At 42.0% G+C, this 14,620-nt stretch overlaps 1 long non-coding RNA gene across 1 annotated transcript in view; it reads left to right on the top strand.

Moving 5' to 3' along the window:
- The window catches only part of LOC137517659 (uncharacterized), a 53,980-nt gene extending 39,773 nt beyond the window's left edge, over positions 1 to 14,207 (top strand). The window contains exon 3 of the long non-coding RNA XR_011020612.1: positions 13,855 to 14,207. This is a non-coding gene — a long non-coding RNA (uncharacterized lncRNA). The remainder of the gene's footprint in view (positions 1 to 13,854) is intronic.
- Positions 14,208 to 14,620: the final 413 nt, after the last annotated feature.

Genomic DNA, 14,620 nt, shown 5'->3' on the forward strand with positions numbered 1-14,620 from the left:
GTTGGATTCAGCAAAATCAAGTCTTTTACAAACAGTAAAATTTTTGTCAGTAAATGTAATTCTTCTTTGAAAAAAAAAAACAACAGAAAAATATTTTATTTTTTATTTTACTTTTTTTTTTTACATATTTCACTCAAAAATGTTGTTACATCTTCAGAAAAAAGTACAAAATTTTGTTTCAGTGTTCAAGCCCAATTCATTACAGAAAAAGCAATACGTAATATGTTCTAATTCATGTAGGTTTTCTTGTCAAAAATCCTAAGTAAACCTAATGAGAGCAACATGTCTAAAAACTGCTTGGCAGTAGATGTTCACGTTTAGGACAAATCCACTGGCAGGCAAAGGGTTAATGAAATATGTTGTGTTGAAAATTAAACTAAAACATACATTACAGTGCCTACTTTTACTTACTATCCCTTAGAATTTCTTGTGGAATTAGATAGGAGAGGTAGAGCACTGGAGTCATTGATGGCAGCATAGTGATGCCTGGGAATCAATTTGTGAATTCCTGAACTGCCACCATGGCTGTGTGCATGCTCAGATGTTTTTTTTCCCATATTCATGATAATGGACTGGGCTCTTCATCTGGTCCACCAGGAGAGCTCTTGCATCCTCTGTGTGCCCTGACCTCAGGGGCACACACTTCCTCCCCCTTTCCCCCCATAGGATCCTGCAGAAGTCATTTTTCACTGATGATGCAGTGTCCCATCTCCAGAAAGGAGGGAAGATATAGAAAAGCCCAGCCTATGATCAGCTTCTGATCACCTTACCACGCTCAACATTATTATGTTTTTCTAATTTACTAGAAGTCTACCATTGGGTAGGGTGGACAGACAAAAAAAAGCAAACAAAGGGAAACTGGATAGTGGTTTTCCAGGTTTACATGGTTGACTATGGGGCATTTTTTAAAGGCTGGATTTACACAATGCTGAAGAAGTACCACATCTCTACCGATAGATGTACTGTACAGTGCATAGGGTATTTCACAGGATCCCCTGCCATTATAGAAAAGGCACCTAGCAACTGAATCCACTGTTTGAAAAAATGTGTGCAGTTGGATTTTTCCACAATAAGACTTAACAGACTCAAAAGGAACAGGTTTAATGTGAACCACCCCATAGAAAAATCTTTGCAGTCTTCAACTCATCTGTTTTGAGTCTACTGTCTGGTCCATCAAAAGTGGACAGAGTAAAAACTTAGCCTTGAAGTGAGGGGGCTATGGAGGCTGCCATATGTATTTCTTTTTAACTACTTAAGGACCGTGCTGATTGAAATCTAGATTTCCTAGACGCCGCCCGTTTTTCTCGCCGCTTTTGTCACTCCCGATGATCTCGCCGCTGTTTCCCCACCGCAGCTTACTTGCTCTGCCGTCTCTATGATGGCAGAGCCCTGTGAGCCGGTCAGGAGCCAATTTCATTGGCTCCTGACCCTGTCTATCAATGTAAGGCACTCCCATTGGCTTACATAGATAGGCAGGGTTAGGACCCAATGAAAAGAACTCTGCCATCATAGAGAGTGGCAGAGTGGGTGGCCCAGGATCCTGACGTGCGGCGGTGTAGGCGATTGCAGTGGGTATGTGCGGTGATTTGCCGGGATTCCGCTGTTTCTTGTACCAGCGGTCTCTGGTCCTTAACTGCATGCTGACTGCGTCACGCCGGTGGGTGTGGCCGCGGCGGCAGCCCCGGGACCACCTAACGCCGATTGGCGTAAGGTCCTTGGGGCTTGCAGTGCCGGAGATCGCGCGCAGGCTGCGCGCATCAGTCTCCGAGTGGCGATCGCAGCTCGGGAGACTGTTAGACGGTGAAACCGCCATCTAATTACATTGTACAGTGCTGCGATCTGCAGCAGCGCTGTACTGGGGACAGCCGTGTGACACGGCTGTCCCCCTGGGACACTAAAGAGCGATTGGCTCTCATAGGTAGAAGCCTAAGACAGCCGATTGCCATGATTGGCCAGCTGGGGGCAGGAGGTTAAATAAAACTAAAAATAGGCCGATTTGTTGAAAAAAATAATAAAATAAATAAAAAGAGAGCTCTGTTGGTGGGGAGAAAAGGGGGGGGTGGGGAATCACTTGTGTGCTGTGTTGCTTGGCCTTAAAGCTGCAGTGGCCTATTTAAAAAAAATGGCCTGGTCATTGGGGGGATTAACACTGCGGTCCTCAAGAGTTTAAGGGGGCAGAGACCGCTGGTATTTAAGTGGTTAAACAATGCATATTTTTCTGCATTGTCCTGCTGATTCTTTGCCTCTTATACTTTTAGCCATGGAACCTGACCAAGCATGCAGATCAGATCACAACTGAATTTTGACTGGATTTGTTGCATGCTTGTTTCATGTGTGAGATTCAGACACTACTGATGCATAAAAACTTGTCAGTTCTGACAATATTGTCACTAACAACTGATGTGCTGCATGCTTGTTCAGGGTCTATGGATGAAAGTATTAGAGGCAGAGGATCAGCAGGACAGCCAGGTAACTGGTATTAAAATCAACTACGTATAGCTGCGCTCAGTGTTCCAAGGTACCTATAGTCACTCCCTGGGCTGCCAGCAGTATCCTCTGTAGTAGGCAATTTCACACTGTCAATATATCCTGCTGTGTTCCACACAGTTCAATACGATTATTTTTCCAATTGGCTCTTAACAGTCATAGACCCAGAGAAGCATGAATAAATACTCAACATAGTACCATATTTTCCGAACTATAAGATGCTCCTGACCATAAGACACATCTTTTTAGGTGCGTTTAGAGGACAAAAACAAGGGGGGAAAATATATACTAAACCTGGTGCATCCATGATGAAGGTGTTAAGCTTGGGGGTGTAATCTCCACAGTCAGCATACAACACATAAGCTGACGTGAAGGAGGTACACACACCAGCACAAGGAATCAGGATATCCCCAGTTTAGTGGAGGAGAGGACTGACTCCAATAGGAGATTGTGGTGCACAGAGCCGGTGCAGATCTGAACAGCCACAAACACTTTCGTAATAACGTCTCAGCGCAAAGTAGCGCTGAGCGCATAAACCAGGACTGAGGAGATCAGGACAGGTAGACAGAATGAACGCTTGCTAGCTAGCGATTACTTAGCGACAGCAAGCGTCCAAAACCAGACAGACTGGAATGAGGCAGCCAATGCGTTGCGGCGATGGCGTGCCTCACAAAGACAGGACAGGAGAGACAGGAAATAGCAGGATCGAGATAGATGAACGTAACACAGATAAATATACAATAAGTATGTTTTCCTAGCGTATTACAATTACAGCTATCAATGAAACTATTCGTAACGTCTGACTAACATATGTATATATTGGCAATGAACCGATATATGACATAAGCAGGAACTCTGACTAAGACTGAAGTAATACAGGGAACAGGACTCAGAAGGATTCGCTATCTCTTCGCAGAGATGAACGCAATCCACAAACAGGACCAGGAACAGGATTCAGAAGGATTCGTTATCTCTTCGCAGAGATGAACGCAATCCACAAACAGGACCAGGAACAGGATAACTAGCTCAGCACGGGTGTTCACGATACGCGCAAACTACCAAAACGTGCTGGAAAACTGACTAACTGAACATAGGAAATAAACAGTTCGTGTACGTATATATCAGCGACACTGATATATTAACGTAACACGAATACAAGGAAAATAACAAAATGCGCAAGTATGCGTATATATTGGCGATGAACCAATATATGACACAAGACAAGCAAGTAGCAATTTCTAGAACAAGAGCAGAACTAGGAGGACTCGCTGACCCCTTCGCAGGAGTCAGCGCAGTCCACACGGACCAGGAACGAGGTGGGGCACGAGCAGAGTAACAGATAGTCTGAAACTATGATAGCCCATGAGGCATTGCAGGAAGCAGTTCTTTATACTGAGGTCATCCAATGGGAGCAGACCTGCAGATTCCCACACAAGTGAATGGTAATTAATCACAGGCTGATAGCAGGAAAAGGCAGACAATGATATGCAGCCTGCAGGAAAGGGACCGCCCCTCCACTGCAGCAGACAATGTTTGTTTACACAAAAGCATATTAAACTGTCATTAACTTCAGAGCGACTGCAGATGGAATCAGCAACTAGTTTAAGTGCAAACCAAACTATGCAAGCAAATGCATGTAATGACATTAGAACTGCTTGGTTTGCAATACCACTGCAGTCAGCAGAAAACGCTGCAGAAGCGATCATAACAGTACCCCCTCCCTTAAACGCGGCCTCTGGACGCCTATGAAAACTGACATATTTCTCCTGAACCACCCAAACCAAAAAATCAGAAGTGGGAAATCCAGCAAACTGATCTGACTGAAAATTCATGAAGGTCGGATCCGTCCGAAAAAACCAAATTCCCGAATCAGTCTCACCAGAACTAGACCAATTGGAACCAGAACCTACCGAACCATGCCCGTCAGTACTACAAGCCTCAGTGTGATACCCATCAGAACCACGACTTCCAGAGAAAAGCCCCCAGAAACTCTCTGAGCGATACCCACCGCCTTCTCGGGACTGTCCAAAAACGCCAAAGCCTTTACAATGCCCACCGGAACTGTCCCCACCAACACAAAACCCACCGTTGAACCAGTCCAAGGTACCAGGACAAGTTTCCTCAGAGATCTCCCAGAACACTTGGAAGCTCCAAAGAGATCCCCACAGGTCAGAACGCCCCTTAGGTTCACATGGAGAACCATCAAGAACCCCTATGGAACCCAGGGCAACTCTAGAGTCAGGGTCACAAGGACAAACATCAAGATCAGGGTTTTTAGGGACCAGAACCATCTCCGGGCATGCAGGCCAACCGGCAACATCAGAACATGTCTCCACTAGGGAAGCGTGTGAGCACGCCAACACAGACACACTTGGGCATTCTGGCATACGAAGCACATCTGGGCACACTGGCACAAGAGAGACTTCTGGGCATGTCAAGGAACTGCAAACCTCAAAGTCAGTCAAGGTAGGACCGAAACCAGGACTGGGCAAAAAAAAATCATCATGACTAGACTTCACAGTTACTGGATTGTCACTAAAAAATGCAGGATTAGACTTAGATGTCTCTGATTCCAGCAAAGTTATTAACAAATCATGTTCAGGGGCATTTACAAGACAGGACAAATCTTCTGATGTATGCACCGAACTAGACAGGGTTCCCATAACTTCTTCTGGACTAGACAGAGACTCATCAAATACACTGGATTGGAGCTCATGAAGGGCTGCAAAACAAGTCAGTAGTGCAGCAATCCCCACTGAACTAGGCAAAACTGAGTAACTCACTGGACAGGAAGGGGACTCAGGAACTTCTGCCACACCGGCCAGAGAACCAGAATTTTCCAGGATACAGGGCTGGGTTTCAGAAACACTCATTAACCCGGACTGAAATTCTGAGATTTCTATTATTTTTTCCAGCGAGTCAGAATTATCCATGTTACAGGGCAAGACTTTTGAAACATTCAGAGGACAGGGCTGGAGTTCCTCGGCTGTTACAACACTGGAGAGGGACTCAACAACATTGGTTAAATCAGACTGTGTACAGGGCAAGGTATCTGACACACTTGCTGACGAGGACAATATTTCAATGGCTTCTGCTTCGCTGGGCAGAAATTCATCAAGTTTTATTAGAGCAGACTGTAATTCCAAAACAGCTGCTAGACAAGTGAATATTACTGTAACACCAACTGAGGTAAGCAGTGCCTCAGACTGTTCTGCTAGAGGGTTTGAAGTATCCCAAGTACTGGGTGAAGCATAAGACTCTGTGACCACAGCTTCACTGGACAGGATCACCGAACAGTCCACACTGCAGGGCAAAACCATGGAAGCACCTGCTGGACAGCATAATGATTCTGTGACCTGAGTTTCATTGGAGAGATCTACTGCACAATTCATGGTACAGGGCAAGTTCACTGGAACATTTTCTGAACACGGTAATAATTCTGCGATTTCGGACTCACATAGCAGACGCTGTGAGTTATTCATGAGACTAGAGTGAGGTGTAGAAACAGGAAGATCAAAACACAATGTTTGCGCATCTAAATCACCATTCAATTGTGAAATTGGAAAATTCAGATGTTGGGGTTCTGAGATTTCTGGACAGGATTGCTGGGACTCAGAAACTGATGTAGTGCATCTATTGGCATCTGCTGGATCAGACAGGAGTTGAACTTTATTAACACAGGTAATTTCTGCAGAAGTATTTGCAGAGACAGGCAAGATTTTTCTGGTGTCTGTTTCACTGAACAAAGACTCATGAGTACTGGCTAAGCTGGACTCAGAAGTCAGCAGGACCTCTGGGTCCTCTGCTGAGAAATTTGTGCATGGCAAGATTAAGGAAGTATTAGTAATTTCTGTCTTACTGGGAAGTAACACTGAGTTATCCATGGTACAGGGTGGAATTACAGGAACTTCAATTTCACACAAAAGGAGCTCTGAATCACTCGCTGAATCAGCCAAAGGTGCTGAAGCAGGCGAGTCCTCAGGAACTGAGGAAGTGGAACAATCTCCACTAGACAGTGTGTCTTCCCTGGTATCAACTGATTGAATCGCATAAAAATCGTCCAGAATCATTCTCCACACATCGATCAATGGAGCCACAAAGTCATACCCACACACACCGGTTTTTATTAGGTTATAGGCAGACTGAATGCATGCATTCAATACTAATTCACTCTTTGCACTGTAAAACTGACAAAATGAACTTGCATCTTTCTTCCATTCATAGACCAGGGCTTCCATCTCTCCTTTCTCAAATGGAGGATCCCATGCATATTTAACAGCTGAGCATTCCGGCTGATCATAGTTTGCAAATGTGTTAGTGGCAGAAACATACATTGGGTTATTTAGCAGGTGATTGGCCGATTTCTTATTCCTAAGGATCTCCAATACCTGTAGCAAGTATTGAACTGTAGTGTATGCAAATTTCCCTTGCTGCACGAATAAATTGATCTGTTCAATACTCTGTAATATATCTTCATAATCATATTCAGATAATTCATTTAAACAAGAACTTTTATTTTCCCTGGCTAGCAATGAAAGTTCATTAGTAGTTTCATAGGTCCATTTGACTCCCCTGAATGGTGACTGAATTTCATTATCTACTACTGGCGGAGTCTCATTACAGATCTGATGCGCAGTCGCCAAGGGCAACGACTCCGCTGATTGTAACGCTTTTCTTTTGGAGCGTTTACGTTTGGCTTTAGACCCTGCTGCCTTAGCAGAAGAAAAGTTATCAGAACAATTATCTGCTTGCTGATTATTTTTGTAGGCAGTAGAAGGAGCAGCTGATTGACAAGCTGCCAGGAGCTTATCAAAAGGGCTAGGCAAATCGGTTTTGCGCAGCCAGTTATGGATCACAAACGCTAGAAATTCCAGTGGTCTTTCTTTTAAATTGGTATGATCCAAGACATCGTAGGCCCACTGAAACAATCTTCCCTTAAATAAAACATAAACTAGCTGGGGGGCCCACGTTGAAACAGGAGTAGCCTGGAGCTCAGGATTGGCCAGGAACCTGGCACATTCAGAAAAAAAATCATTTTCTGTTTCAGAATTGAGCTTCTCAAATTTCTTAAAGGTACAGGAACCATAACAAACAGTGTCATTTTTGCTGGGAACCCCCCCCACAATGGGGATTGGTAATGGGGCTATCATAATGTTAAGCTTGGGGGTGTAATCTCCACAGTCAGCATACAACACATAAGCTGACGTGAAGGAGGTACACACACCAGCACAAGGAATCAGGATATCCCCAGTTTAGTGGAGGAGAGGACTGACTCCAATAGGAGATTGTGGTGCACAGAGCCGGTGCAGATCTGAACAGCCACAAACACTTTCGTAATAACGTCTCAGCGCAAAGTAGCGCTGAGCGCATAAACCAGGACTGAGGAGATCAGGACAGGTAGACAGAATGAACGCTTGCTAGCTAGCGATTACTTAGCGACAGCAAGCGTCCAAAACCAGACAGACTGGAATGAGGCAGCCAATGCGTTGCGGCGATGGCGTGCCTCACAAAGACAGGACAGGAGAGACAGGAAATAGCAGGATCGAGATAGATGAACGTAACACAGATAAATATACAATAAGTATGTTTTCCTAGCGTATTACAATTACAGCTATCAATGAAACTATTCGTAACGTCTGACTAACATATGTATATATTGGCAATGAACCGATATATGACATAAGCAGGAACTCTGACTAAGACTGAAGTAATACAGGGAACAGGACTCAGAAGGATTCGCTATCTCTTCGCAGAGATGAACGCAATCCACAAACAGGACCAGGAACAGGATTCAGAAGGATTCGTTATCTCTTCGCAGAGATGAACGCAATCCACAAACAGGACCAGGAACAGGATAACTAGCTCAGCACGGGTGTTCACGATACGCGCAAACTACCAAAACGTGCTGGAAAACTGACTAACTGAACATAGGAAATAAACAGTTCGTGTACGTATATATCAGCGACACTGATATATTAACGTAACACGAATACAAGGAAAATAACAAAATGCGCAAGTATGCGTATATATTGGCGATGAACCAATATATGACACAAGACAAGCAAGTAGCAATTTCTAGAACAAGAGCAGAACTAGGAGGACTCGCTGACCCCTTCGCAGGAGTCAGCGCAGTCCACACGGACCAGGAACGAGGTGGGGCACGAGCAGAGTAACAGATAGTCTGAAACTATGATAGCCCATGAGGCATTGCAGGAAGCAGTTCTTTATACTGAGGTCATCCAATGGGAGCAGACCTGCAGATTCCCACACAAGTGAATGGTAATTAATCACAGGCTGATAGCAGGAAAAGGCAGACAATGATATGCAGCCTGCAGGAAAGGGACCGCCCCTCCACTGCAGCAGACAATGTTTGTTTACACAAAAGCATATTAAACTGTCATTAACTTCAGAGCGACTGCAGATGGAATCAGCAACTAGTTTAAGTGCAAACCAAACTATGCAAGCAAATGCATGTAATGACATTAGAACTGCTTGGTTTGCAATACCACTGCAGTCAGCAGAAAACGCTGCAGAAGCGATCATAACAGAAGGGGCATCTTGTGGATTATTCCCCCTTTGTACCTCATGCCCCCTTGTACCTCTTGTGTCTCCCTGTGTCCTCCTCTGCCCCCCATGTGTCTACCTCTGTCCTCCTTGTGTCCTCCTTGATGCCGCTTTGTATCACCCTTGTGTCCTCCTCAATGCCCCTCTGTGTCTTCCTCTGCATGGGCACTGTACAGGGAGTCCCCGACATTGCAGCGGGTTGAAGGTGTGTATTGGCAGGTGTTTACAAGTCAGGAACTCCCTGCATTTGGACTATAAGATACAGTGACTTTTTTCCCAACTTTTTGGGGAGAAAAAGTGAGTCTTATAGTCCAAAAAATACAGTATATAATGTATGCACAACACACACCCTTAGTGCAACATCACACAGCATTGAGGTGCCGTCACCAAGGATAGTCGATAGGAGCCAGTCACCCCCCTTAAAATGCCTGCTTACCCGCAGGATACTTTAACTATAGCGGATACTGGCAGCCATTGCTTCCTCTCATAAGTATCCTGGGACCAATACAAAATGTTCCATAGTGTAAAAAGTTAAAACGTACTTTAATAGTATAAAACGCTGCTGCATAACTACATACAAGATAGAAACTTGATCAAGTGCATGTAAAAATATCTCTTGCTGCCGGTGACACACTCCTGTGTGTATCTACATCCAGCAACAAGCAGCGTGCGTCCAAGCTCTGCCCAACTGGTATTGCTTAAAAAGGAAATCAATATGGCTGCCTCCATATAAATCTCACCTCGGGTTCACTTTAAGATATAATCCGACTTTTATACAAGTAAAAAAATGGGTCCATCTATGGGCAGCATAAGTTGTACTTACGGATCATAACACTCACCTGACAGATGTAGCTGACAAAATGTGAATTTTCGTGGCTGCAATTTTCTTGGCAGAGGGAAAAAAAACAAAACAAGAAAAGATGGAACTAGTTCAAGAGGAGATATGTAATAAAATCTATTCATAAAGTGAATCATGCCTCAGGGACCTAACATTTTCATTTTTTAGAAGAAAAATGAATGTATTAATAAATCACTTGCAAAACATGAGAAGAGATTCATCATAATATTTGTCTAAGAATAAAACAATCATTTACAAAAGTTATATTTTCATACTGGTCCAGTGATAATAGTAGGGCAGCAATGGAGATCAGATCCATTGCTATTATTCCTGCACCGTCGACATTGCATGCAAGAAGTATGAAAATCAATGTAGGAAAAAGTAAACTGAAATTGCCCTTCTAAACATAAAAAACAGTGGCGTTCATTTATCAAGAGTGTCTGAGACAAAATATCGGTAGGTTTTTAGAAATTTGTGCAGAACGGTCTCAGACATCTTAAGAAAGCACTAGCTATTGCACTTCCCTTCTTAAACTGTTCTAAAATAGGAGAAATATATTGGGCTTGATTCACAATAGAGTGCTAACTGTTAACGCAAATTTTCACGTTTCGCGCGATCGTGAATTTTCACGCAAAATGATAACATTTACGTGCATAAACGCGAATTTGTGCGCACAAACTGCTATCGTTTGCATGCGAAAATGTTATAGTTCGCACAAAAATTTGCGATCACGTGAAAATTTGCGTGAAAAACGGCCGTGCTATCAGTTAGCACTCTTTTGTGAATCAAGCCCATAATATAAATGTATTAGAGCTGAAAAAAAATCAAGCTTAGGGAATCAATGCCCAGCACTGGAAGGGTTAAGGACAGAACAGCTTCACAGGAATCAGAAGGTGGGAGGAGCACTTCACAAATCATGTCTAGCCTGCACGTTGCACAATCTGTAGAAGTGCTATTAAGCACTTCTCAATCTGCTGCAGTTTAGAGAAGGATTTGCACTTTTCCTAACTGTGGTGCAGGTCTAGAAATTCACACTAAACTGCTGCTATTAAGTAGGGTTTAAGAATTTTCTTATTATCATGTAGAACAGTTCCCCCTGTTGATTAGAACTGTTTAAGAAGAAAAAACTGTCAGTAATGCTTTGATAAATCTTATCCACTGTGTTGGTGTACATGCTCTTGGTTGCCTAGCACTGAGCCATAATATAATATTTAAAGCGGAATATAACCCTGCATTTCAACTTTGCTCTAAAACATTATTTACAGCATATTATATGCAAAAAGCATTTTTTTTTTTACTAGACCAGCATTGGAAGGGTTAAACACAGAGGTTTTAAGTTCCGTGCAGACATTCAGATGGTTACATTCTATTTAGTTAGTGTGTAACTGTTTATCAATAGATACATCTCTTTGGCTGTCCTCCAAGCTCCTTCTCAGTGAGAGAGATGAGTCATAATAAACACATATTTGTAAACAAAAAGTATCTAACTCGAGTTCGGATTTGGTTGCAGAAATCTCTAGGGACTTTAAAGCCCTGTGTAACCCTTCCAATGCTGGTCTAGTAAAAAAAAAATGCTGGTTGCATATAATATACTGTAAATAATGTTTTAGAGCAAAGTTGAAATGCAGGGTTATATTCCGCTTTAAAGACACTTTTGGTACCTCAACAGACAAAAAGCAGTCAGCATAAAAGGGTATTTGTGGCATTGTAGAGAGTGTCTTTTGAAGACTTCCACGCAAACTCTCATTCCAAACAGTTATATGCAACACAGTAGGTTTAGGTAGGAGTATATTTACAGTACATGAGCCTAAAGGCACAGAAAGAAGCAAGTGGACAAAAAGGGCGCCGCCATTCACTCCCATAATAAGTATCGTTTAATGGGCGCCCAACAGGAAAAAAGGGCGCCGGAGAAAAATTTTACAAGCGGCGCCCGGAGACTTTTACTGTTTTATAACTGCTTCTCATGATTACACATTATTTAATGATTTATAATTTTTTAAACATTATTTTTAAACGGAAAACAGTACAATCTTTTTTAAAACATTATTTTTAAACGAAAAACAGCACAATATTTTTTTCAAACGTTATTAATGCTTATCACAGGGGGGTCTTAGGTTTAGGCACCACCAGGGGGGTCTTAGGTTTAGGCACCACCAGGGGGGTCTTAGGGTTAGGCACCCCCAGGGGGGTCTTAGGTTTAGGCACCACCAGGGGGGTCTTAGGTTTAGGCACCACCAGGGGGGTCTTAGGGTTAGGCACCACCTGGGGGGTCTTAGGTTTAGGTACCACCGGGGGGTATTAGGTTTAGGCACCACCAGGGGGGTCTAGAGGTTAGGGGTAGGTACAGGGAGGGTTCTGTATGAGAGTAGGGTTAGGTATAGCTTTAGTAAAATTCTTTATAATCTTTTATAAAACGTTATTATACATTTCACTTTTTAAACAGGGAAGATTAACGTTTTTACAATTGCCGATTTTATACACATTATTTAATGATTTATAACTTTATAAAACATTATTTTTAATATATATATAAATATAGCACATTTTTTTTAAAGGTTATTCATGCTTATCGTTTAAAACCCTGCGCCCTTTTTTCCCGACGCCCTTTTTTAACGTACGCCAGAAAAAGTGTCACCACTGTCTCCTCCAAACGTCCTTATAATTCTCCAAATATCACAGCAGACTATACAAAGACCGATGTACACACCAGCACTAAGAAACGTTTGCAACAAATCTACGTGGGCTTTAATTTAAAGTTATTGCGGTGTGTACATGTGACTTGCCAGGGGTAAACACATGAATTTCACAGAATTACGAGTCCAAATTACAAATTTTGCTAACTAAAGTTAAAAGTCGCAATTCATGGAATTCTGACTCGTAAATTCTGAACGCTCCACTAAATTACATTCACGTAATGTATAAAAGGTTTTTTTACATAAATAAGGAATAATGTCTACTGAGAAATTCAGAATTCCATGAATTTCATTGCTCATCCCCACTAAGCATGCTCAAGGGACATGAATGTAAAACCTCTATGCAAATAATGCAAAAATTCTATGCAAAAAAGCAAAATGTTGTAATTCCAGGGACCCAATAGGAATTGCGCATTGCAAACACTTTTTGCTAGTATTTTGTTAGTGATTTCAGAAGCAATTTTGGTGCTCAAATTCTTTACATTGATTAGAATTCACAAAATTCTGCATGTTCTGCCATTGTGATTAGCTCAAATTGCAATTGCTCTAGTGGGTTCACCGTTATTCACCTTCATCAGCAAAGCATTTTTGAAATACAATTGTCAGTGGTCCAAAAACGTGGCCAAAACTGCTTTTGTGGGTCCCAGGCCTAAGCGAAATTGCAACCTATTGTGAACATACTTATGCAAATTTGCACTACTCATAAAAAATGTTTAGTAAAAGCAAAAACATTCTAAATATAACAATTTCGCAATGCAAACTCGAAAACCACAAATTTTGGAATTTATTTTGATTTCTGTGCAAAATGTCAAAATTTAGTTGGATTTGGAATTCAGCAAATCCAAACATCACTGGTGACCACATCACACACCCACAACTTCAATTATTTATTAGCAATATTCACTTTAACTTACACTGTTATGATCCTGTCAATGGTTGCAACTCTAGTCTATAATGCAGATCACATAGGTTCTTCCCTGCCATCTAGGGTTCTTCAGTCCTGGAGAACCTTAGTACATCAGGCCCTGTAGGTAAACGTAAAAGAATCTACCAGCACACATCTGTTGCAATAACAGCAGGTAAATATGGTCAAACGCAAAACATTTCACATGCACTAGCAGTCTCATTCAGTGGACATAATATTGGAATTCAGTAAAGTTATTTTGCTGAGATGCTTTGGATGCTCAATGTATATTTCTTATATGAACATTTAAAAAAAAAAAAAAAAAAAGATCATGTCTAACAGATAATTTTTTCCTGAAAACTCTTTAGGAAGATAGGAGTGAATTATTGCCCAGATTTCATCGACACATGTCTGCTGGAACAGAAAAGAAACTCGTTGTCAACAAAGTCTGATTATTACATAGAGACTGGAGGCTAAACAAATCAACCATATAATTATTAAACACTGCTGGAGCCTCTTCAGAATTGGCCCCCAATTACCTAAATGTTAGAATGATTAACACAATATTATTTTCAAGAGAGCCATAAACATAACAAATGTTTGATTTCCAGTTGTGGAGTTGGAACTATAGAAATTTGCCAGTAATTGTTGAAATGTTTTGGGACACTTCAGACCCAGCAAAAAAAATATGCAATGTGACAATAAATAATAAATGCAGAGTCTGATGGATGAACCTTGTGGAAATATAATGGTTTTTTTTTTATTTATTTAATTGTATAGCAATGCACTATTGGGTACATGTATCTTCACTATTATCTTCCAGTTTGGACAGGCAAATATAGAAAAAAAGCACAAACAGAAACAGAGATTCGGCACTATGCAATTTAATAGCAGTGATTCAGACAGCATACTGCCGACCGTTCAGGCCAAAATGCTGCATGAAATCAAACAAGTGCACAGTAAATTGACACTTATCTGTGTGTACAAGATGCTGCTGTGCTGGGATTGTGAAGGGTGCAGTGGGCGCCTGTCGTGCATGGCCTAACGACCGTTTCACGGAGGGATTCTTAGCTTCTTCCTAGGCTGGTGCACCAAATATAGAAAAGCCTGGATTTGAACTGCTATTTAGTTACT

The sequence above is a fragment of the Hyperolius riggenbachi genome, chromosome 5 (assembly GCF_040937935.1).
Source record: "Hyperolius riggenbachi isolate aHypRig1 chromosome 5, aHypRig1.pri, whole genome shotgun sequence".
In the NCBI taxonomy this organism is placed as follows: Eukaryota; Metazoa; Chordata; class Amphibia; order Anura; family Hyperoliidae; genus Hyperolius; species Hyperolius riggenbachi.